The sequence below is a fragment of the Trichosurus vulpecula genome, chromosome 3 (assembly GCF_011100635.1).
Source record: "Trichosurus vulpecula isolate mTriVul1 chromosome 3, mTriVul1.pri, whole genome shotgun sequence".
Taxonomy (NCBI): domain Eukaryota; kingdom Metazoa; phylum Chordata; class Mammalia; order Diprotodontia; family Phalangeridae; genus Trichosurus; species Trichosurus vulpecula.
In genome coordinates, this window is record NC_050575.1 from 188,118,080 (window position 1) to 188,143,804 (window position 25,725).

Here is a 25,725-nt window from a genome sequence, read left to right on the forward strand (position 1 = left end):
GGAAACTGAAGCCAAGGTCATAAAAACCATAAATGGCAAAACAGAGATTTTATCCCAGGTCCTCTGAATCCAAATCTAGCATTCTTTCCATTGTCACACTATATATCACAAAGCATTTTTCTTCTTACAACCCTTTAAGATAGGTGGTTGCAACAGCAAGCAAAGTCGGATTTTTGCTGGATTGAATAATGTGTGTTGAGTTCTAGCCAATCAGATGTACATGAGTTTTAGCCAATCAGAGACTTGTATGTGCATTGAGTTCTAGCCAATCAGATATGCATGAATTCTAGCCAATCAGAGACTTGAGTTCTAGCCAATAAGATGCCGGCTAGAACTGTAAATACGGAGAGCCCAGAGTGTGAGAGAAGCAGACATCGAGAGGGCACTGAAGAGAAGATGTGGAGACAGAGAGCCAGTGTCGAGAATGCTGCCAGCGTTAAGAAGAGAAGAGACGAAGATAAAGAATGAGCTGTGAGCGCCGAGCTGGGAGGAAACCTCGGAGGGAGAAGAGAAGCTGTTAAATTGAACTGAGCTGTTGACACAAAGCTGCTGGCCTCTGAGGGTGAATTGGGATGCTGTTGCTGGTAGTATGCATTGTTGCCCTGTTAGGCTTCGTTTTCACAGGGACAGAAGCTTCAGGCAGGAACCCCTGGAGCCTGCTGTCAAGGAGGACCTTGTAGTGGAGCAGTCCCCATGAGCTGAGACCCGGTGCAGGAGCAGAGAGCTGCCTACGTGTGAATCCAGGCAAGAGTCAGGAGCAGTCAGCCTACAGAGGAAGAGCCACGGGGCTTGGAAGTCAACCTAGAGTCAAGATGAAAGAAGACTTTACTGGGATGCTTGGTAATGATTAAAGAGATTGTTCTTACTATGACCTAGGGGGTGGATGGTGTGGTATTTTCTGCTACCCCTTAGGGATGTGTTGTGCTAAGGAAGACCTTAGCCCGAGCCCCCCTACTATGTAAACAAGTATTTGGGGGAATGTTACTGAATGCAATGATATATGCTATGTACCATGACACAATCAGTGATATAAGATATATATAGGATGATATGTTTTGCTTGAGGATGTTGCCACGAATGTTATGCTTTATTGAACAATGCTTTGGTTTATTGCTGAATAGAGAATTCATTATACTATGTGATTAGAGCTTTGAAATTATTCATAGCAACAGTCCTCAGGTGTGCTGCTATGATTGGTGATACAGTGGTATAAATTCAGTGACTTGTCCAAGGTCATACAGTTACTAAGTGTTGGAGCAAACACTCAAACCAAGATCTTTTGACTCCTAGTCTAAGGTTCTTCTATGGTGCCACATTGCCTCAAAAAGGAAAATATAGGATGTTTTCCAGTTGTGCTGGGTTGGTCAGTTTGGAGGAATGATCATTGGCTTAATAATTGACAAAAATAATAAATAACAACATGCTTTCAAGGGATAATTATAAAATTGCTCCATAATACCATAGTTAAAATAGTTACAACAGGAAGTTTCTCCTCGCTTTCATCCTGGCTTCTCCACAGATTCTTCATAGATCCACAGGGATCACAGTTAAAACACACAACTTCTGTCTCAATCCATTGGAAGAGGTCATTCAAGCCACTTCTCAGCTGCCACTTCAAACTCTCAACACTGTCTTTTCTCAACATTCCATCTGAGCTCTTAAAGCTAAAACAAGATCAGGAGTCTCTGTCACATAGATATTCACAGCAAGGTTAACATCTATATGTGTGTGTACATACGTGTATATGTGTATGTATGCATATGTGGGTGTGGGGGAGTGTATCACTGTACCCTCTCCCATAAGAATCTAAGTTCTTTGAGGGTAGAGACTTTCATTTTGTCTTTCTCTTCCCAGTATTTATCAAGGCCCCTGACACATAGTAACCACTTAAATGCTTGATGACTGGCCAAATGACCAGAGTAATTAGGTGTTTTCATTATCTCTTGTAGGAACTGATCATGATATCTGAGGTCTAAAAAAGAAGATAAGGCTAAAAATATCAAGCAATTAAATGACCCAAAGGAATGTGATATTAGTAGAAAAAGGACTGGACTAGTGTGAGCTTGGGCAAGTCCTTTACACTCTCTGACCCTCAGTTTCCTTCTCTGTAAAATGAGGGAGTTAAATCCCCTAGACCTTTCTAGCTCTGGAATTCGATTATTCTAAATCATATCTCAAGTTGACTTGGAGCTAAAATGGGATATGTGATTCTTTTCTGCTGTCAACAGGCACAGCTGGGAGTTAGATACTTGAGTTCTATTCTCAGCTCTACCATGAACCAGCTATGTCACCTTGAAAAAGTCACTCAATCTCCCAAGGGACTCAATTTCCTAGTCTTTAAGATGGTTTACCCTCAATGATCTCTAAAATGTTCTGGGCTCTTTGGCAGAGGGGGAGGGGTTATGGAGATGATATAGAAATAAAAGCTATCACTATAAATATAATTTAAAAATAAATAAAAATGTTCCTGTTCTCAATATCTAAAAATCTAATGTTCGCTTTGTAGCAAGATATTCATATCTAGAGGCTGAAAAAATCTAGAGTACAAGTAGGAATAGAAATAGAAATAGAACTCATTTTCTTTTCCCCCAAATCCATCCTTTTTCCTTACTGCCCTATTTCTGTGAAGTACATCACTGTCTTTCTAGTAACGCTGTTTCGTAACCTTAGAATCATCCTCAATTCTTCACATTCCCTCATCCCATATCACTCAATAGCCAAGTTTGGGGAATTCCATCTCTACAGTATCTCCCACATCCATCTCCCTCTTTTCATTATTCATTCGTATGGCAACCAGCTCTCACATAGTGACTACTGTAATATCCTCCTAATTGATCTCCCCTCTGCAGTCCATCCTCCACACAGCCACCAGGCTAATCTTCGAGCATAAAGATGACCAAGTCTCTTACCTCTTCAAAAAAATCTAGTGGCCCTCTATTGCCTTTAGGATAAAATATGAATGCCTCTGTCTGTCACTTAAAACCTTTCAAAATCTGGCGTCAGCCTACCTTTCCAAGTTACGTTGGTAGAGGGAATTTCTTCGCTGGAAGTTCTCTATGCTGATGAAGTCACAGATCTAGTTCAAAAACAAAAACAGATGTCTTTCACACACTCTAGGTTCCATCCAAACACTCTCCGTAAACGACAATCTGCCACCTTGGTGCTTTTGAGCAGGTTATCCAACCCCTGGCCTGCAAAGCATTTCCTCCTTACTTCTGCCTCAGAATCCTTAGCAAACTCTAAAGATCTGCCCAAGCCTCCCTTCCTCCACAAGACCTTCCTCAAGCCCTCTGATTGCTACTTACTTTGCATTTATTCCACACATATTTTATAATTTTGCTCATGCAGTGAAGTTGAATTGTTCTATAAGGGACATTGCATGGAACATGCTCAACATTGCCATTCCTGTTTCCCAGTGACCACATGGACGCTTTGGTGAAGATGCCATTCTCACTGCTGAGAAGCTTATACTTTGAAAGAAGGAGGAGTCATCGACTATGGAGCTAGAAGAGGTGAGGAATCCGTGGATGTAGAAAAGGAGATGGCCCACCCCCTCCCTTTAGTCTTCCTTTTCAGCTCTGAATTATGCAGGAGCTGCTTTCAGAAATTGGGGTAGGTGCTCTAACTCCTAACCTCTGAACCCCATACAATTGTCAGTACATGTCCTGCCTAGATGAACCCCAGCCTGGGTTTGGCCTTCTTCCTTTGTTCTTTCCTGATCATAGGTGAATGAATATGAAATGAAATCAAGTATCCCAATGGATAGTTCCAGGATTAGAAGCAACTCTGTGAGTTTGAGAGCTTCAGATATCCTGTGTTGGAGCTGGAGGGGCAAGGGAGGAGTGCCCTGGGGGATTCTAGCAAGCTTAGGGAGGACAGTCACTAACTAGAGGACTGGCCCAGGCCTAATCATTTATCAGAAGTCTTGAAATGGAAGGGGTTTAAACAATTCTAAGCAGAGGTAAAACGTAAAATGCCTAAGCTAGGTGGCACTGTGGATAGAGCATGGTGCCTAAAGACCTGAGGCCAAACCTGCCTCAGACAGTTACCAGCTGTGTGACTTTGGGCAAGTCACTTAACCTCTGTTCACCTAAGGTTCCTCAACTATAGAATGGGAATTGAGGATGAAATGAGATAATGTTTGCAAAGTGTTTAGCGCAGTGCCTGGCAGATACTTGGCACTGCATAAATATTAACTATTAATTATCAGTCCTGCAAACTACCTTAAGCACTGTTAAGTTTTCAGTGTTAGCTTTTCAGCAGTTTAGACTGGAAATTATAAGGTAAATTATTACATTATTTGTTATTCTGAGTGCTATTTGTTATTCTCTTAAATATGTACTATCTTTTATGTTTAGCATTTCTTTCATGTGTAGGAATAAAATGCCTGTCTAATACCTGATTTATATTGTACATTAAGTATCTTTTACTGCCCCTCTTTTGAGGAAACCCAAGACTTGACCTATAAGCAAAATCCTGGGGCACCGGGCAGATATTTAAGAAGGTAAATAGTGTAAAAACAGGGAGCCTAATTCCTCTCAGGAGAGGCCAGGCTCCACCACAGGACTAAACTTATTCTAGACCCTTTGTCTGGGGCCAGAAATGAGAGAGCTTGCTTGGGGAAAGAGTAGGGGCAAGTGCCCCAGTGCCTTGAGCACAGCAAAGGTTTCTTTTCTTTTTAAAAAAATGTATTTATTTTTAGTTTTCAACATTCACTTCCATAAGATTTTTCAGTTCTAAATTTTCTTCCCTTCCCTCTCCTCCCTCCTCCCCAAGACAGCATCCAATCTGACATAGGCCCCACTTATACATTCATATTAAACATATTTTCACATTAGTCACATAAAGAAGCAACCTGTATGAGAAACCACAAGAAAGAACAAAAAAAGAGAGATAAAGAGAGAGCAAATAGTATGCTTCCATCTACATTCAGATTCCATAGTTCTTTTTCTGGATGTGGATAGCATTTTCCATCATGAGTCTTTTGGAGTTGTATTAGGTCTTTGCATTACTTAGAAGAGCTGAGTCTACCAAAGTTAGTCATCACACAGTGTTGCTGTTACTGTGTTCAGTGTTCTCCTGGTTCTGCTCACTTCACTCAGAATCAGTTCACGTATTTCCAGGTTTTTCTGAAGTCGACCTCCTCATCATTTCTTATGGAATAATAATATTCCATTACATTTATATACCACAACCTGTTCAGTCATTCCCTAATTGATGGGCATGCCCTTAATTCTAATTCTTGGCCACCAAAAAAAGACCAGCAAAGGTTTCTTAAGGTTAAGCTCAGATGTACATTTTGTGTTGTTTCCCACAATAGAATATAAGCACCTTGAGAGTAGGACCTGTTTCAATTTTATCTTTGCATGACCATCACCTAGCAAAGTGCTTGTGGTACACTAGACACTTGATAAATTCCTGCTGAATGAATGAATAAATTCTATATTTATTGAGCACGTGCTGTGTGAGAGAGGCCTTGTGGTAAGTGCTACCTGGGAGACCAAGATGAAAAGTCCAAAACTAAAAAATTATATTTCACATGCTGTGATCCAGCCCAGTGGGCCTTTTTGCTGTTCCTCTTACATAGCATCCCACATCCACTCTTCATACCTTGAGTGGGGGTTGCTTTGTTTTTTGCATGCATTTATTAATATTAAAATAATTATTATTGTTAACTCATGATATATTTTTAAAGTCCTGTCTTTCAATTTCATTTTTAATTCAATTTTATTTTATTTTTCAGTTTTGAATTCTCTCCTCCTTTCCCCTCCTCCACATATCAGGAAGAAAAGATAAACAAAATCCATTACAAATATATACAATCATGCAAAATAAATTCCACTCTATACCTTTGTATTAAGCTGCCCTCCTTTCCTAGAATGCATGCCTTCTTAACTTCTGCCATACTAAATCCTTCCCTTCCTTCGAGATGCAAGTCAAAGACCACCTTCTACATGAAACTTGTTTTGATTTCCCCCAACTGTTAGTACCCTGCCTACCCAGCTTCCTTGTATCTAGCCATCTTGCGTTTATTTGTATTTATTTATTTTCTTATATATGTACTTGCTTTTCCTATTGGAATCTAAACTCCTTGAGAATAGAAATTGTTTCATTCTTCATATATTTGTAACCTGAGAACCTAACACTGTGCCTGGCATATAGCATATTCTTAAATGCTTTTTAATTGATAATCCCTGGTTTCCAAGTAATAAATCCTTTAAAACAGTAATGATGTGAGCTAAGGACAGAGTTAGGACAAGAGGAAGGTAAATTTAGGCAGCTGCCTAGGGTATAAAACACAGGGCGTGCAAGGAGGGGCTCTTTAATGTAACTTTTCTGAAATGCATATATGATTAATGCCAGAAAATTCCTCTTTCCGTGGCACATAGGGATTTTTGTTTTCTGATAAACTGTCACACGTGAAGCCTCCAGAATTACAATGTTCAAATTTTGCCTTTTCTAATTCAGCTACCTTGTGCTTTTCATTTTCTCTGTAACATTTCAACTTGAGTATATGTGCCCAAAACAAGCATCTTTCATTTTATACAAAGAGCCCAAGATAGAGAATATCATATTTCCCCATGTATAAGGTGCACCCCTTTCCGAAAAATTTGGGATCTAAAAACTAGGTGCATCTTATACAGTGGTTGTAGATTTTTTTTTTACTTGCATTTCCCACTTCATGCTTGTTTTTGTGCTCATTGTTGTGGATTTTTTTAACTTGCATTTCCTGCTTTTTCATACTTGTTGTCTTTGCACTCATTGTTTCACATTTGTGAACAATATATTAGGTTATGCTTTGCCACATTCTGCCCAAAAATGGCTCAGAAAAGATTTTCATACAGTGCTGAATTCAAGTTAAAAGTGATCCAGTTTGCAAAAGGGAATGGAAATCGTGCTGCTGAACGTAAGTTTGGTCCTCCTCCAACTGAGAAAACAATCCGACACTGGCTATGGGAAGAAGAAACCCTACTGAAAGTGCCACGGCAGAAGGCGGCCATGAGAGGCAAGTCAGCAAAATGGCCTGATTTAGAGAGAGAATTGAAGATGTGGATTGAAGAGCAAAGGGCAATTGGAATTCCATTGTCCACAAAGATGGTTCAGCATGAGGCAAGAAGAATTGTTGATGAAAAAGAAGGTACTGATTTCAAAGGAGGACACAACTGGTGCTTCAGGTTCATGAAATGGAATGGACTAAGCATGCGTACACACACTGGAGTTGCCCAAAAGATGCCTGAAAGCTATGGGCAGATGAATAAAACCTGAATTCAATAACTTTATGTAATACATTTTTTTCAAATTTCAGGCCCCAAAATTAAGGTGCGTCTTATACATGGGGAAATACGATAGATCAGGGGTGGGAAACCTGTGGCCTTGAGGCCACATGTGGCCTTCTAGATTTGACTGGATTCAAAGGCTGTAAGGATCTAGAAGGCCACATGTGGCCTCAAAGCTGAAGGTTCCCCGCCCCTGGTATAGATACGTGAAACACGAAACATTTAATAATATGAAACTGAAAAACATAGAGAAAAGGTGAAAAACTAAAAGGCATATGAGAGTCAAAAGGGGGAATAGAACGAACAGACGTGAACCCCAGGTAGGAGGCAATCAGTTCAAATCCCTAATCAGTTTTGCAGCTCACATTTCATCGAGGTCTGTTAGTTTTTCTTCAGTCATTTTTCAGTTGTGTTTAACTCTGTGACTCCATTTCAGGTTTTCTTGGCAAAGATACCAAAGTAGCTTGCCATTTCCTTCTCCAGCTCATTTTACAGATGAAGAAACTGAGGCAAACAGGGTTAAGGAATTTTGCCCAGGATCACACAGCCATTAAGTGTCTGAGGCCAGATTTGAACTCATGGAGATGAGTCTTCCTGACTGCAGGCCCTCAAATTCTTATCTACTGAGCCACTTAGCTGCCCCTTATTTAGGTAGAAGGGACCATAAACTATAAATTCCCTTCCACCCCTAACTAACTTTGGGAAATATTTAAAATAAAGAAATATTTAAATAATTAAAGAGGAAGAGAGGCAAAGAGTTTAAGGTTAACCCTCCACGTCTTTGAATCATTACCTGGAAAACTAGCCGTGGGATGCCAGAGGCAAGTCAGAAGTAACACTGTCACTTAAATTCCCAGCAGTGCAGTGTCAGGTCAGTAATTAAAGGAAGTTGTGGTAAAGTTTTATTTTAATCATAAGTTGGAGAGTCAGAAAGGATTGCTGAAAGGGTTGAGAGTGGAAAAAGTTTACGAAACCCTGGAGTCTAACCCTTCCCTATTTTAAAACTGGAGAAACTGAGGCCCATTAAGGCAAAGTAAGTTTACAAAGTAAGTCAATGGCAGAGTTGATATTCAAAACTAGATCCTCTGATTTCAAATACACCTATCTTCTCATTCCTTCCACTGTCTCCTACCATGCCATGCCACCTCTTACTGGACTTAAAAGTCAGAAAACCTGGGTTCAAGTCCTGATTCTACTACTTACCAGCTGTGTATCCTTGGACAGGTCATTTACCTTCTCTTGGTCTCAATTTCTTCTCTGTAAAATAAGGAGAATCATACTCATGCTATGTTATGGTATGAAGAAAAGCTCTTTATCAACTGTAAAAATGGTATAGAAATGAGCTGTCTAGGAAAAAAAACTCTAATGTTATGGGTTCATCTATATTCACAGTTAACAAATGAATCATATTATAAGAATTCAGCAAAGTATAGTATTACTCACATCTCTACTAAAATCCAGGTCAACTTGCTCCCTGTGGATTTTGATGACACTGTCAAGCTCAGTAAGAACAGCCATCGGTGAGATCAGAAAAATTCTCCTTCAAGCACCTGAAAGAGTGAAAACATCACGTCTGGTGGGTCTTAATGGTCCCGGCACAGAACATGGGAAACGCCCCAAACCTAATTTTCTGGCAAATCCCATAACAATGTCTGGGATTAAAAGAGCAGGAACCAAAGAACTATTTGATTGCTCAAGATATGGATTCCAGGATGATTGACAGAAGTTCAGAATAACATACCATCTTGGGGAGAAAGGAGGAGAAGGAAGGGAGAAAATTTAAAACTCAAAATCATATGGAAGTGAATGTTAAAAACTAAAAACAATTAATTAATTTTTTAAAAAGATGTTCAGAATGAAATGTAAACAAAAGGAAATGTTCTACACCCAACAGACTGACACATCTTCCAAGTTCTGAGATTATTTCAGTTGTAAAACAGAAAGAGGAAAGAATAGGAGGGCTATTGACTTGAGACATGTGACTTAGGGCTCTTGAAAGTTTTCTCTGCCTTCGCTCTACTTTGAATACCTCTCAAACTTAGAAATGTTATCACACTACCTTGTTTTTGCTTACATATGGTTAGAGAATACCTCTTTTGTCATCCCCTTCCTCTTAGTCATCTTCAATCTCTCCCTATCTACTGGTTTCTTCCACGCTGCCTAAAATCATGCTTGTGTCTACTCCTCATCCTTATAAAAAAAAAAAACTTCTCTTAATCCAAACATCCCTGAGAGCTATCATCCCATATCTCTTTTCCCAGTCTCATCTATAGTCTGTGCCTTCCGTCTGAGATCCCTGTATATACTGTATTTACACAGTTATTTGTATGCTGCCTCCTCCATGACAAAGTGAGCATCTTGAGGGCAGGGACTGTAGTTGCCTTCCTTTTTACCTCCAGGGCTTAACACTGTTTCTGGCACGTGGTAGGCACTTAATAAACATTTGTTGATTTGTTTTGACTTGATCTGACATGTAAAATGTTACCTTATTCATTTTGTTCCATATGTTAGTATAAGCCCACACACAAACATGCACATACACACACACACTACATTAGTCTTATCTCTCCAGATAAACTCTGAGCTTCTTTGGTTCAAGGAACTATCTCTTATCTTCCAGGAAACACTCAACACAGAGCTGTATACACAGTGGGGATTTAATAAGTACTTCCTTATTGATTTGTAAGTATGACACATTCAAATAAACCCAAACTGACATAGTTAGGAAGGAGGTCATTCTGAATTAACAATAAAATTAATTGATGTATACAGAACGTTAAAGTTTGGAAAGAGCTTTACATATTTTATCTCATTTTAACTTACAACTGTTTACAACTTATTCCCTTACGAAATTATTCCCCTAAGACAGGCACTGCATTTATTATTATCTTTGGGTTACAGTTGAAGAAACTGAGGCTAATAGAGAATGTAATTTGCCTAAGGTCACATAGTAAGTTTCAGGCAGGATTTGAACCTAGGTCTTCATGATTCCAAATCCAACACTTTATCCACTGCACTACATTTCCTCCTTAAACAGGAAAATTAGGAAAAATGTAGATTTAGAGTATGCTTGAATATTCAAAAACTGACTTCATTGATATGCACATTCCTTCAACAAATGCAAATAAAAATCCCTCCCCACCTTAGTGGACCATCTTCAATGGGTTACAATGAATAGGTGGAATAGGTTAGGTATTCAAGACATAGTAGTCAATGACAATAGTAATCTACTATTTAATAAATCCAAAGACTCCATACTGTGGGATAAGAACTCACTATTTAACAAAAACTGCTGGGAAAACTGGAAAATAGAATGGCAGTAACTAGGCATAGACCAACATCTTATACCCTATACCAAGATAAAGTCAAAATGGATAATGATTTAGATATAAAGACTGATACTATAAGCAAACTACGAAATCAAGAAATAGTTTACCTGTCAGATCTATGGAGAAGGGAAGAATTGATGACCAAATAGGAGATAGAGAATATTATGAAAAGCAAAATGGATAATTTTGATTACATTAAATTGAAAAGTTTTTACACAAAGTCAACGCAACCAAGATTAGGAGGCAAGAAGAAAGCTGGGAAACAATTTTTACAGCCAGTGTCTCTGATAAAGGCCTCATTTCTAAAATATATAGAGAACTGGGTCAAATTTGTAAGAATGAGATTCATTCCCCAGTTAATGATGAAAGAATATGAACAGGCAGTTTTTAGAGGAAGAAATTAAAGCTAGCTATAGTCATGAAAAAATGCTTTAAATCACTATTGGTTAGAGAAATGCAAATCAAAACAACTCTGAGGCACCACATCACACCTATCAGAATGGCCGACATGACAAAACAGGAAAATGATAAATGTTGGATAAGATGTGAGAAAAGTGGAACACCAATGCATTGTTGATGGAGCTGTGAACTGATCCAACCATTCTGGGGAGCAATTTGGAACTATGCCCAAAGGGCTATAAAACTTTGAATACCCTTTGACCCAGCAATACCACTTCTAGGTCTATATCCTATAGAGATCATAAAAGCAGGAAAAGGCCCCCACGTACAAAAATATTTATAGCACCTCTTTTTGTGGTGGCAAAGAATTGGAAACTGAGGTGATATCCATCAGTTGGGCAATGGCTGAACAAGTTGTGGTATATAAATGTAATGGAATACTGTTGTGCTATAAGAATGACGAGCAGGTAGACTTCAGAAAAAACCTGGAAAGACTTATATGAACTGATGCAGAGTGAAACGAGCAGAAGCAGGAGAACACTGTACACAGTAATGGCCACATTGTATGATGACTTTGATAGACTTAGCTCTTCTCAGCAAAGCAAGGATCTAAGGCAACCCCAAAACACTCATGATGGAAAATGCTATCTATGTCCAGAAAATGAACTCTGGAGTCTGAATGTAGATGGAAGCATACTATTTACTCTCCTTTTCTTTTGTTGTTTTATTTTGTCCCTTCTTTCTCATGGTTCCTCCCATTAGTTCTAATTCTTTTTTAAATAATGACTAATGTGAAAATATGTTTAATATGAATGTATAAGTAGAGCCTGTATCAGATTGCACACCATCTTGGGGCGGGGGAAGGGGGGAAAATTTAGAGCTCAAAATCTTATGGAAGTGAATGATGAAAATTAAAAATGAATTCTTTTTAAAAATTGTTCTCTTCTTGTTTGTACTCTAGAAAACCTCAGCTTTATCCATGGTTCAGGGATAAGTTTCAGCCTGACTTTAGAAAGGCAACATGGAGTAGTGAGAAACACACTAGCTTTGGATTCAGAAGACTTAGTTGAATTCCTGTCTGTAACAATACTTGCATGTCTTTGAGCAAGCCATCTTCTCTCTTTAGCTTCAGTTTCCTCCTACTGAAAATGAGCAACTTTGATTAAACAACCTTTAAGATCCTTCCCAATCTTAAATCTCATGATCCCTATCTGTTATCACAAGTTCCAAAGTAGAGGAATCTGAGTTGATGAGGTTTGCCTGAATTTGCAGTTTTCCAGAAAATCGGTCTTTCACTACGCAATGCCATTTCCAAAGGTGAATTAATAAGAAGTTGGTTGATAATATAGAAACTAACTGATAACTCCTTGACACTTTATAAGAGATTTTCTCAGATTCTTTCTTCTCCTAAGCTAGTCACTAAGTAGTTCCTCAGTTATTAGGAAGGTATATTAGCAAGCACCCCAGCACACCCAGGATGGCCTGCTACCACAGGTTCTTTAATCTGCTTTTATAAAGGGCTTCTAAGGGGTTAACAATTAAACAAGGCAGACTTTATTCTATCTAACCTTCTCACAAAGGTTGCTGAGCACCAACTCCTACAGCATTCCCTAATCACTCTTCTTGCAGGGGCTGGTGAGAAGGGGTGGGGGGGAGCAACTTCTCCTATGTCTCGATGGAGATAGGCACAACTTGTGCATTCCCCTAAATCCCCTCAAACTTCAATGGGGGCCAGTTGAAGCAAACACAGATTCCCCGCAAGCCTTGATGGGGGCCAATCAAGGCACACACAGCATCCTAGCTTGTGCATTTCAACCCTAAAGGTTCCCCACCAGTGCCCACCTGCTTTATATTTACACTCCACCCCCCCCCCTCCCCCCAGAGTCCTGACCTTTACAATCTAAGCAGGTACCACCTGGTCCCTACAATCTACACCCGTCTGGCGGAGATGTTTTGAACCATAGAACTGGAAAACCACTCCAAAAAGTACTAACAAAAATCCACATTGCTTACGCTTACAGAAGGCCACCTCAAAACTGGAGCAGGCTGGACTCTCAGAAATTATATAGCTAATTCCAGCCGGGCTAGTTCAGTGGAGCAAGTGAGAATGGAGCACAAGTACAAATACAGAGAGTGTTCTTCACTTGGGTTCTGTATCATCAATTCCACTGAAATGCATCAGGGAGGTGGTATAGTGTATAGTATTGGACTTGGATTTCAGGAGTCATGAGTTTGAATCTTGTTTCTGACACTAAGTGTGTGACCCTGGGCAAATCACTTGACCTTTCTCAGTCTCCTCATCTGTAATGAATATCATAATAGCTGTGAGGATCAAATGACATAATGATATGTTTAAAATGCTTTGAGAACCTTAAAGGGCTCTGTAAATATTGGCTCTTATACTAGACAGCCCAAATACAAAGTGAATTGGGAGAAGATGAGGTTAACAGGCTGTCTGTTACTTCACTGTCACTTGTTCTAATCCAAAAGATTCCTTAGGAGAGTGCATAAATCTGTATAGCCTTGTGCATAAGAAAGTAGGAGTTCCTCTTAAAAATGGTATTGGAGGCTAAATTCTCTTGGAGCTTGGATGGCGGTTACTGAAACAGATGGTGAGGCAGGGACAGAGAAAGAGCCTTCTGTAGAATCTGCAGGGAGTGCCAAGGTACAAAATAAGCTATGATTTCATTCAAAAGTATAGTGTGCCCCCAAGTGCACTTTCTAGCCAGCTCTATACAAATGGGAAGAGAGTCTCTGAAGCCAATCCAATGTCCATTTTTAGTGGCTAGAGTGATGGATAAAGAATCAAAAAGATCTGGATTAAATTCCATCTCTCACCTTTATTCTTTGTGTGATGTTGGTCAGAAGGCTGTAGTGGATAGGGAACCGGACTTAGAGTCTGGAAGATGTGAGTACAAATCTTCCTCAGACTGTGTGACCCTAGACATACCACTTAACTGCTGTGAGGTTCATTTTCCTCATCTGTAAAATGAGGAGGCTGGTCTCAAAGGTCCCTTCTGGCTCTATGTCTAGAAGCCTTTGTTTTAGAGACAGCCCTAGAAAACACAGAGCTTCACTGAAGTTTTAGTTTCCTTTGGTCAACCTTTCAGAGAAAAGTGTATTCTTCCCAACCATTTGGAAGGTTCCTTGAGGTAGTCATTAAAGTAGACTACTCAGTCATTGTTCTGCCTGGGGGCACCGAATTCTGAAGGTTACAGGTCGCCTCCTAAACAGGAACCAGTGTCACTGACCTTCAGTACCGGCATCTCTCTTGATAAAAAGCTAGATTTCTTTTGTTTCTGACCTTTATGCCCAGACTAAATCTTTAGAAGTCAATGATTTAGCATTCTTGACACTGGTCCCACTTAAGAAATTTCCCAAAGCTTCTTAACATAGTATCAGATAATATCCTCCAGATACAAAAATATGGCCTTCATATAAATCTCTAGACCCAAGCTCTCTGTACATAATGTAGCCTCCATCTGTCCCTCTGCTACATATAAAAGCAGGTTTCATGCCCACAAGCTATTTGTTAGGGTAACTCCATCAACCTCCCAGTAATTAGTGGTAACTCATTGCTGCTGACTATACTTATCTTGTTGGTGATTCATTCACCACTCCCTTAATCTCTGCCTCATCTTTGGTGTTTTTTGAATTGGGAGTTGTTTATGGCAGAAAGCTCAGCCCTTCTTTAAACCTTTGCCAAGTACCAAGTTCACCCTTCCTGGCCAATAGCAAGGGCATCACACACACCCTGCAGATTTTCAGTGAGGTGCCCACTAGATATCACTTAGTGGAATTCTCAGCACCATGCAGATGCATTGTTGGAGATGGCTCATAAGTAAGCACAGACTTTACAATACCAAAGAGGTTTGAAAAAGCTTCCTATAAAAAGTTCCTATTTGTATACAGGCAATGGGGTATAGAAATCTATCTTGCCCTACAGGAAAATAAAAGGGAAGGGCATAAGAGAAGGGGGGGAGGTGACAGACATAGTGTATAGTATTGGACTTGGATTTAGGAAGTCACTAGTTTGAATCTTGTTTCAGACACTAAGTGTGTGACTCTGGGCAGATTGGGGGAAGGGGTAATCAGAATGTATGCCATCTTGGGGAGGGGAGAGATGGAGAGAAAATTTGGAACGCAAAATCTTGTGGAAGTGAATGTTGAAAACTAAAAATAAATTAATTTTTAAAAACACACACACAAAAAAACTTCCTAATTGATACCTCTAATACAAATCTGATGTCCAACATACTCTATGTAGGAAAATAACATAAATAAATAAGACCAACATCCATTTCCCCAGTACATAAGTGGTCAAAGGATATGAACAGTTTTTATAAAAAGAATTATAAGAGATCAAAAACCATATCCACATTACTAATAATAAAATAAATGAAAATTAAAACAACTCTGAGGTGTTATTTCACTCAGAATACTGGCAAAAAAAAAATGGCAAAAGAAAGAGTGTCATAGATCTATAGCTGGAAAAGACTTCACAAGTCATCTAGTCTGATGACCTTATTTTGCAGTGAGGATATTAAGGCCCAGGGAGATTGAATAATTTGCCTGAGGCCACACAAGTAACAAGCATCAGAGGTGGAATTTGAACCCTGGTCAACTAGGTGATTCAGTGGAAATAGAGCACTGGGCCTGGAGTCAGGAAGATCTGAATTCAAGTCCAGCCTCAGACACTTACTAGCTGTGTGACCCTGGGAAAGTCACTTAACCCTTATTTGCCTCAGTTCCTCATCTGTAAAATGGGACACACTATAGAAGGAAATGGCAAACCACTCCAGTACCTTTACCAAAAAAATCCAATAGACAAAGTCTATGAGATCACACAGAGTGCTGGACAAGACTGAATGACAGTACAATATTTACTCTAGAACCACAGTTCTCACTATGTTAAATGAGCACCTAGAAGACAAATGGAGGAATATAGTGTTGGTATGCTTCTAAGTAGGTAAAAGAGAAATAAAGGACCCGTGTACACCAAAACATTCTTAGCAACACTTTTTATGGTAGCAAAAAGCCAAAGTGAACGTCTATCAAATGTCCAGAACCAGGCCTCCACTTCACTTCTAGGCTACCATCTCCAAACCATGCTGCCATACCTCCTCTTGCCCTTCCCAGCTCCCTTTTAGGGTTGTCTTCCCCTACTAGAATGTAGATTTCTAAGTGCAGAGACACATTAGCTTTTCTTATATTTGAATCTTGGTGCTTAACCCAATGTCTGGCACATAGTAAATGATTAATAAATGGTAACTGGAGAATGGCTGAAATAGATATGGATGTAATAGAATATTGTCACATTTTAAGAAACAATAACTATTAGGAATTAAGAGAAATGTAGGAAGACTTGTGAGAACTGATAAAAATGAGGTAAGCGGAACCAGAATAACAACATATAGAATGACTAAAATAATATAAACAAACAGAAATTAAACATTTAATAATTGTGATGACCGATCTTGGTCTTGAAGAAAAGATGAGGATGCCTCTCCCGCTAGAAAGGTGAACTACAGGCACAGACTATAGCAGACACTGTCAGATGTGGATTTTGTTGTTGTTCAATGGAGTCCAACTCTCTGTGAGCTTATTTGGGGTTTTCTTCGCAAAGACCTTGGAGTGGTTTGCCATTTCCTTCTCTAGGTCATTTTACAGATGAGGAAACTGAGGCAAACAAGGTTAAGTGACTTGCTCAGGGTCACACAGCCAGTAAATGTCTAAGGACAGATCTGAACTCAAGAAGATGAGTCTTCCTGATTCCAGGCCCAGAACTCTATCCACTGAGCCACCTAGCTGTCTCCACATCAGGTTTTACTTGTCTATTTTAATTTGTTCCAAGTGAATGCTTATTTGAGTTGGAGTGAATCAGAAATGACTATGATGGGGTGGGAAAAGGCATCACCTAAATTTTATTTTTTTTACAAAAAGCTTTTAGTTGGAGATTTTTTTTTCAGACAAAGTTTTCAAGTTTCAAACAAGTTTTTGAATAAGCATATTGGCATTTGCCCTGATGTTGCTTAGTATACAGTATATCAGTATCAGTGCAAAGATGTTTATTTACACACAAGACAAATAAATGAAACTTTTTCCCTTGCTTCTGACCAAACATTTCTTAAACCACACAAATGGATGCTGTCTAGGTATATGCTATTCTTGGGGAAACAGTGTTGGATTGCTAAGAGCCACAAGTTAGGAAGATTCTATATCTCATGCTCATTCACTTTCTTGTGACTATGGGAAACTTATTTAACCTTTCTCTAAAATATCTCACTTGAAGATCAAATGATAATGAAAATGATAAGCTTATATTTTATAGTGTTTTAAGGGTACAAATAACTTGATAAATACCTTCGGTCAATCGACAAGAATTTGTTAAACTGCCAACTATGTGTTAGGACAAAAAAAGAAACAATTCTTGTCCTCAAGGAGCTTACATTCCAACAGGGGAGATGATATGAACACATATAAGTAAATACAAAATGCATACAAAGGAGATACAAAATACTTTCAGGGGAGTGGAAGTACTAGCAGTTTGGGACATGAGGAATTAATGATCCTAATAGGTGGATGTGAGAAGGAAGAGTACGCTGGCATGAGAGAGACAGCCTCTGGAAAGAAGGATGGAATACTGTGTATAAGCAACAGGAAGTAAGCCATTTAGACATACAACAGAGTTCTTATAGGGGAAGGATGTCTAACAAGCCTATAAAGTTACATTAGAATCCTGTCATAAAGGGTTTAGAATTATTAATAGAAGCATTAGTATTTTATCCTAGAGGCTTCTGAGTTGTAGAGTGACATAGTCAGACCTGTGTTTTAAGACTGTTGCTTTATGGTGGATGGCTTGCAGAGGAAAGACTGAGGCAAGGAGACTAATTATAAAGCTATTGCAATAATTCTTGTGAGAAGTGATGAGGGCCCCCACTAGGGTTGTAGCTGTGTGAACAGACAGATGGGGATGGAATCGAGAGATGCAGAGAGAGGTAAAATCAGCAAGACTTGATTAGATATGGGGGTGAGGGAGAATGAAGAATTCAGGAGGATTTTGAGATTGCAAACCTATGTGACTGAAATGACAATGGTGCCCTGGACCATAAGGAAGTGGGGAACAGGTGTAGGCTTGCAGGAGTAACTCAGGATTCAAGCCTAGAGCATTCTGCAAAAGACTCTCCTAACTGGCGAGAAGAACGATGAGAATGGGGTGGGCAAGAATCCAGGGATATCTCTCCATTCCCCCTCATAAGCCACATTTATGGACATACATAATCCACATGGGGAGCATACATTCTTATTCAGAGAAGAAGAACAGGCAATGTTTCAGACATGATAAGAGGGGATATGCCAGTTAGAAATGTCCATTAGGCAGGTAGAGTTCCTAGGACTGGACAGACGGAAACAGAGATGATAGGGAGATAGAGATAGAGATGATATATTTATAGATGATATAGATATAGAGAAATATTCATATACATATGTCCAAAAGCCTATATAGAGTTATATACATATGTATATCTATATCTGTGTGTTGAGTATGATTTACATGCATAGAGATGACAAGTGAATCTATGGGCACTGATGAGATCACTAAAGGGGAGGATGCAAAGATCAAAGAGAAGAGAGCCTAGGACAGAGCTATGAGACATCCCTACAGTTAAGGCATGGGACATAGATCATGACACAGGAAAAAGGACTGAGAAGGAGCAGCTAGACAAGTGGAAGAGAAACCACAGGGTCATTAAAACCCAGACAGGAAAGGCTATCCAGAAAAGTGTGATCAACAGTGCTCAATATCGCAGAGGGGTCAAGAAGGATGAAGATTGAGGAAATCATTGAATTTGTCCATTCAAAGATCCTTGGCCACTTGGGAGAGCACAGTTTAAGTTGAGCGATGAGGTTGTAGACCCAGGTTTAAGGGGATAAGAAGTAGATGAGAGGAAAGCAGGAGGTAATGGGCATAGATAGCCAGGAGTTTTGTGGGAAAAGAGATGGAGTATGATAACTTGAAGGGATGATGGAGTCAAATGGAGGATTTTTTAAACGATGGGAAAGGACAATATTCAATTCCACTTAATAAACATTGAGAAGAAGCATGTGGTCAACAGGGTCAGATAAAACATAAAATCAAAGATCGTGATTTCATTGATGCAAAGTATGAGGTGCCATATAAACTCTAACTAAGGAAACTGCTCTTCCCTTAAACTGTATTCTAAGTTGATGAGTGCAGTAAAGTTTACCTGACTCTATGTCAATCCTTCACAAATGCCATTTATGATAATGAATAATGAAAGCATTATGGTACATAGGAAAGAGTCTTGGACTGAGAGTTCAAAAACCTGGGTTTTCATCCAAACTTTACCACTAATCACACACAAGTTTGCAACTCACTTTCCTTCTGCAGGCCTCAGTGTCCCCATCTGTAAAATGGAGACCAAGATTATCTCTAAGGATCCTTCCAGCTCTGACTTTCTGTGGTTCTACAGGTGATATGATAACATGAAGTAGCTCTGAAAGTTCTTGAAAGAAAAACATAATAAGTACCCTCTAATGATTATTCTCAGCTGTATTATTATCACCTTACATGGGGAGCTTTCCTTCATAAGAAGTAGCCTGTGTGGAGTGACAATAGCTCTCAATCCATGCAATACCAGACTCTGGTCTCCAGATGACTCCAGGGGCAAGTTGGTTTTTGAGGGATTTTTTTTAAAACTGATCTTTTCCCCCTCATTTTTTCTTTTGCTTTAACAGATTTTTTAGACCAGTTGTCAAGGAAACACTGGGTTTCTCCTCTTGCACTTTAATGTCTAGATGGGTGTATCCATAGCAACAAGATTACCTTACTATGTGAAAGTAACTGACCTACCAGAGCATCACAGGACTTGTGGGAGTAAATTATGTTTAAACAACTTTTTACCACACCCACCAATTCTGTACTTAATATGCCCAGCTCTGATAAGAGCTCCCTAAGCCTCTCTTAGGAGACCTCAGCATTCTCAGATTCAAGTCTAATGTGATCTGGAGGACTGATCTTATACATGATCAAAGTCAGTCAAAAAGCATTTATGAAGTACTTACTATATGGCAGGTACAATGCTCCAAAGATACAAAAAAAAAGGCAAAAACATGGTCCCTGTCCTCAAGTAGTTTATATTGTAATGGGGGAAGCAGCGTGCAAATAATTGTATACATACACACTGTGTATATACATATGCATACTATGTATGATACATTGTATATACATAGTAAATAGGAGGTAATCTCAGAGTGAAGGCATTAGCAATGGATGGGACTAGAAAAGGCCTCCTGCAGAAAATAGAATTTGAGTTGAATCTTAAAGGAAGCTAAGGAAACCAAGTGGTAGAGGTGAGAGAAAAGTATTCCAGGCAGAGAGAGCAGTCCATGCAGTCATGAATTCAGAAGGTGGAGTGCAATGTACAAGGAACAACAAGAAAGCTAGCAGCTCTGGATTGTAAAGTATACAGAGGGAGTAAAGTGTATAATAAGGCTGGAGAAATAAGAAAAGTGTCAAGTTGTGAATGACTTTAACAGTCAAACAGAAGATTTTATATTTGATCTTAGAGGTAAGACGGCACTGGGTATTGGACATAGCATGGTCAGACCTGCACTTTAGGAAAATAACTTTGGCAGCTAAGTGGAGGATGCACTGGAGTGAGAAGAGACTCCAGGTAGGGAAACCAACCACAACACTATATAAAGACTCTGCACCAGGTTGATGGAAGTGTCAGAAGAGAGAAGAGGGTACATACAAGAGTGGTATGAGCTCCATACCCAAAAGTATCTTACCCACCTGTTCCTCTACTGTAAGGTCCATAAGATCCATGTTACATGTAAACTTTACACTTTCTCTCATATCTAACATAGTGCTCTGCACATGACTGATGTTTAATCAATGTACACGTTGGACATGGGTCCAAATGTTTAAAATTCTATTAGTACAGCTTCATTTCAGAGGGTAAGATGCAAGTGTTCCAGCAAAGACTGACATATCATGCTATTATCAGTAACACTAGCACAGTCTCATTTATTAGATGCTATTCTTCTGAGAATAGATTTTGACAGGTGATCTGAGAGAGGTAAGGCCCAGAGTACAGGGTCTCCTCCCTAGGTTGGGCAGATGTAAGTTTGGAGCCCTGAGGTTTGGATTGTTGTTTTTGTCGTTTTGTTGGGTTTTTTCAATTGTGTCCAACTTTTCGTGACCTCTTCTGGGGTTTTCTTGGGATGGTTTGCCATTTCCTTCTCCACCTTATTTTACAGATGAGGAAACTGAAGCAAAAAGGGTTGTGTCCAGATCATAGCTAATAAGTGTCTGAGGCTGGATTTGAACTCAGGAAGAAGAAGCTTCCCAACTCCAGAACTGGCACTCTATCTACTGCTCCTTGTAGGTGCTGGGGTTTGAATTAAATGTTTCTAATGTCTCTTCCTTCTCTAAAATTCAATGACTATATCTACAGAAATAAAAATGAAATTTTATCTTCTAATTTTTGAATATTGGATGAGGATTGAGAGACCATTGTGATTTTAGGGGATAACAACTATCAATGACTGATATGTGCATGTATATAAAAGCCCACTAATCTTATGCCAGGAGTTATTATTTAAGGCCATTATGTCTATTGGGTGAGTGGGCTCTTTAAGGTAGGCAAGGACTCTGTGCAGATTATAACTTGCATTGTAGGTCCTAGATAAATGTTTCTGATGACCATGATGACTTCATTTCTACAGCAGAACCACATGAGACACACTGCACATCAACTCATATCCTCTGGAAATAAAATAGTGCCACAGAATTCAGCTAGAGTGTAGTGGAGTGGGAGGAAGGGAAAGGGAAAAGGAAAGGTGGAAGAGAAGAGGGGTGAGGGAGAGGGAAAGAGTGTTAGTTTGTTCGTTCTCGGGGCCCTTAGAGGTTAAGTGATTTGCCCATGATGACAAATTAGAATGTGTCTGTCAGAAGCAAGACCTGAACCTTAGTAAGAACTCCTTTCTCCTCTTCTTGGGAAGGATTAGTGAAGTACAAAGGAAGGAGCTGCAAAAGGACAAAGAACATTATGGATAGAAAAATGGCATGGAAAACCTAGCTTCAAGTCCTACTTCTGACAGATACTTGTGTTACTCTAAAGGACAAGACAATTTAACTTCTAAACTATCATTTGTGAAGAAAGGGACTGTCCTGTATTGGTAGAAGAAGTTTCTTCATCAAGGAATTTTTTTATACCAATAAAATTACTCTATCTATATCCTTCATGAAATAGGTAACATTTGGGTTGAATTTTAAAGAATGGATAGAAATTAAATAAGCAACAAAAGCAGGGGAAGGCATTCCAGACACAGGAAAATGTTTGAGAAAAAGCATTGAAGGAGGAAAGCTCAGGATGGGTTCAGATGGGAGAAAGTAAATCCAATTTGACTAGGGTACAGAGTGAGGGGTGGCAGAGGTAACATAATTCTGGCAAGGAAGGAAGACAGGAGGTAGGACCAAAGGATCTATGAAGAGCCTTTCAACTGTGAAGTCTATAATGACTCCATCTATTCTATTAGTCTAGAAGGAAGCTAACACTAGCCTCAATCAAATTACTCCCAGATCCCCTCTGAGATGCATGGAGAGTATGTACCAGGGCTGGGATGAGCCCTCATCAATCTTATCCCACTCACCCATATTCTCTTTCAGTATATCCTGTGAATCTTATGGGGGCTGGGCAGGTGAGAGAGGGAGAGGGGGGTTATTCTCCACTCATTATTTAGCCTTGGGTAGCTTCACTAGTGAGTCTAAGAACTAGCTGTGATACTCATTTCAAAGGCTGACATCTCTAATAGCTGTTGCTACTCTCACCTTCCCCCTGGTGATTCATACACTTTAAAACTCCCTCTTTGCTCCCATGTCTTAGAAGCCCTATGTCACCACAGAAATCAGTTCCGTAATCCTCATTTTGAAAATTACTTGTTCTTCTTAGCAATGCAACTCCAAAAGATTCATGATGGAAAATGCTGTCCACATCCAGAAAAAGAACTATGGAGTCTGAATGCAGATCAAAGTATATTATTTGCTCTTTCTCTCTCTCTCTCTGCTTTTTGTTTCTTCTTTCTTGTGACTTCTCCCATTGGTTCTAATTCTTCTTTACATATTACACACCTGTCATGGGGTGGGAGGAGGGGAGAAATGGGGAGAAAATTTGGATCTCATCATTTTATGGAAGTGAATATTGAAAACTAAAAATAAATTTATTTTTAAAAATAAGAAAATTACTTGTTAAAGATGGCTATTTTATATGGAAGTGAAGATGCTGTTCCTAAGAACTTCAGTTAGAAACTTCGTGAAAATAGACAGGTGGGAAAAGCAGAAGTCCACAAGTGATTAGTAACAATTTTTCTTTTTTAGGTCAACTTACAAAATAAACCTGCTGTCCTGGAAGAATAACTTGGGACATGGAATCTGTGCACTTCACGTGTATATGAATCAGCTCTTGAAAATGGTCACCCAAGCTAACCCTGCAGGACTCGCTTCTCATCCAAAATTTAATGACAGTTGATATCCATTGCTGGGATATTTGCTTCATCTCTTTCATTTTCCATTTGAGTATCTCGAGAAAAGAAAGAACGCCCACCATAAAGTAAATACATACAGTTATGAGTGGGTCTTGTAGCTGCGAGGAATTGGAAAAGGCAGAGAAGCTGGAGACAGGGTGAGGAGGAGAAAAGGTAAGAATTCTGGACATTTTTGTTCTCATCTTGAATTGGGATGATGATATTCATCAAAGATCAATTTACCCTCACTCACTGGACTAGGTAGCTCAATTACAGGACCATAAGAAGTGTGAGAGAAAAATAGAGAGGCAGAGATAGAGACAGAGAAAGGATGACACCTAGGTTGTGAGTCTGAGAGTCTGGGTGGGATAGTATTGCCCTCTATAGTAATATGGAAGTTAGGAGGAGGGAAGGTTTTAGGGGAGAAAATAACAAGTTCAGTTTTGGACATGTTGACTTTAAGATGTCTACTGACATCTTAGGTGGAACAGTAGATAAAGTACAGGTCCTGGAGTCAGGAAAACTCATCAGACTTAGACACTTACTAGCTATGACCCTGGGCAAGTTAATTTAACCTGTTTGCCTCAGTTTCCTCATCTGTAAAATGAGCTGGAGAAGGAAATGGCAAACCACTCCAGTATCTTTGCCAAGAAAATCCCAAATGGGGTCATGAAGCATGGGACACATCTGAAAATGACTGCACAGCAACTAAACATTTGAGAATGCTAATAGGCAGTTGGAAGTATGAGTCTACAGGTGAGGAGAGAGGTTCGGGCTGGCTAACTAAGTCTGAGAATCATTAGCTTAAACATGATCAGTGAATCCATGAGAGCCAATGAGATCAGCAAGTGAAAAACTATAGAGGAAGAAGAGAAAAGCATTAAAGACAAAGTCCTGTGAGACACCTACAAAAATCCAGTGAAAGAGATAAGGAAGAATTGCTCAGACAGGGAGGAGGAAAGCCAGGCTAGAGTAGTGTCACAGAGACCTAGAAAGAAGAGAATATCAAGGAGAAGAGGATCCTCAGCAATGTCAAAGACCGCAGAGAAAACAAGAAGGATGAGGACTGATTAGATTTGGCAATTAAGAGATCACTGGTAACTTTGTTGAGAACAGTTTCAGTTTAATGATAAGGTTAGAAGACAGACTGTAGAGAGTTAAGAAGAGTGTGAAAGGAAAGAAAGTGGAAGCATCAATTTTAGACACCATTCTCAAGTTTAGCTACAAAAGGAAGATGATAGTGAAGATAGAGAGATCAAGTGAGGGATTTTTTCTTGGAGGATGGAAGAGACATGAGTATGCTTGTAGGCAACATGGGAGCAGCCAGTAGACAGGAAAAGTTGAAGATGAGAGAGCAGGGGTAACAGAAGCAATCTACTGGAGAAGCCATGATGGAATGGGGTCAGTTATGTATAGGTTTGCCCTGGCCAGTAGCAGAGACACCTCTTCATGTGAGAATGGGGTAAAGAAAGAAATAGTGGCAGAAGGCAGCTGAGTGTTGTGATATGAGGAGAGAAGAGGGAACTCTCAGAAAATGACCTCAATTTTTTCAGTAAGAGGCAAGTATCTGCACTAAGAAGGTGACAGAGGGGAAGCCATGGAAGGTTGAGGAGGGATGAAAAGGTCTGGAAAAGCTATTGTGGTGAATGAGATGTTGAGTCAATTAGGAAAGTGTAAACAGGATTGCCTTGCAATAATAGTGAGGGCCCAGTTGAGATTATATAACAAATCTGTACGAAATTTAATCAGCACAGTTTCACGGTTTATTCCAGCCTCTGTGAGCCACATATGAGAAGGAACAAAGGCTACAGATGATGGGAATAATCCTAGGATGACAGCTGGCATGGGAAGTTTGGAAATAAAATAAGCTGAAGAATTGTGAGGTTAGGGGTGAGGAAGTATCAATATGTAAGTCCTCTTAGTATGAGGGCATGAGTTGGGGAAGAGAAACTGTGAGCCAAACATTGAATTCGTAGAGGAAGAAAGGACAGTGTCCTAGAGGTCAGTCCATAATACCAGAATTTAGATTGTGTGCTAGATATGAATAGAGCAATCCTCAAAGCTTACTAGCTATGTGACTTTGGGCAAATCACAACCTCTGCTGTCTCAGTTTTCCCAAATTTCAAATGAGAACAATAATATTACTAGGGTTGTTGTGAAGGTCAAAT

The 25,725-nt window shown here is 39.5% G+C and overlaps 1 long non-coding RNA gene across 2 annotated transcripts; it reads left to right on the forward strand.

Annotated features, from left to right (window-relative positions):
- The first annotated feature begins 446 nt into the window (after positions 1-446).
- LOC118841265 lies at positions 447-24,073 on the forward strand. 2 transcript variants are annotated; one of them, XR_005009845.1, is made up of 3 exons: positions 447-840; positions 3,417-3,512; positions 23,412-24,073. It is a non-coding gene; the product is annotated as an uncharacterized LOC118841265 (long non-coding RNA). The 2 variants fall into 2 exon arrangements; XR_005009846.1 differs by lacking the exon at positions 23,412-24,073 and adding an exon at positions 8,739-9,747.
- The last annotated feature ends 1,652 nt before the right edge of the window (positions 24,074-25,725 follow it).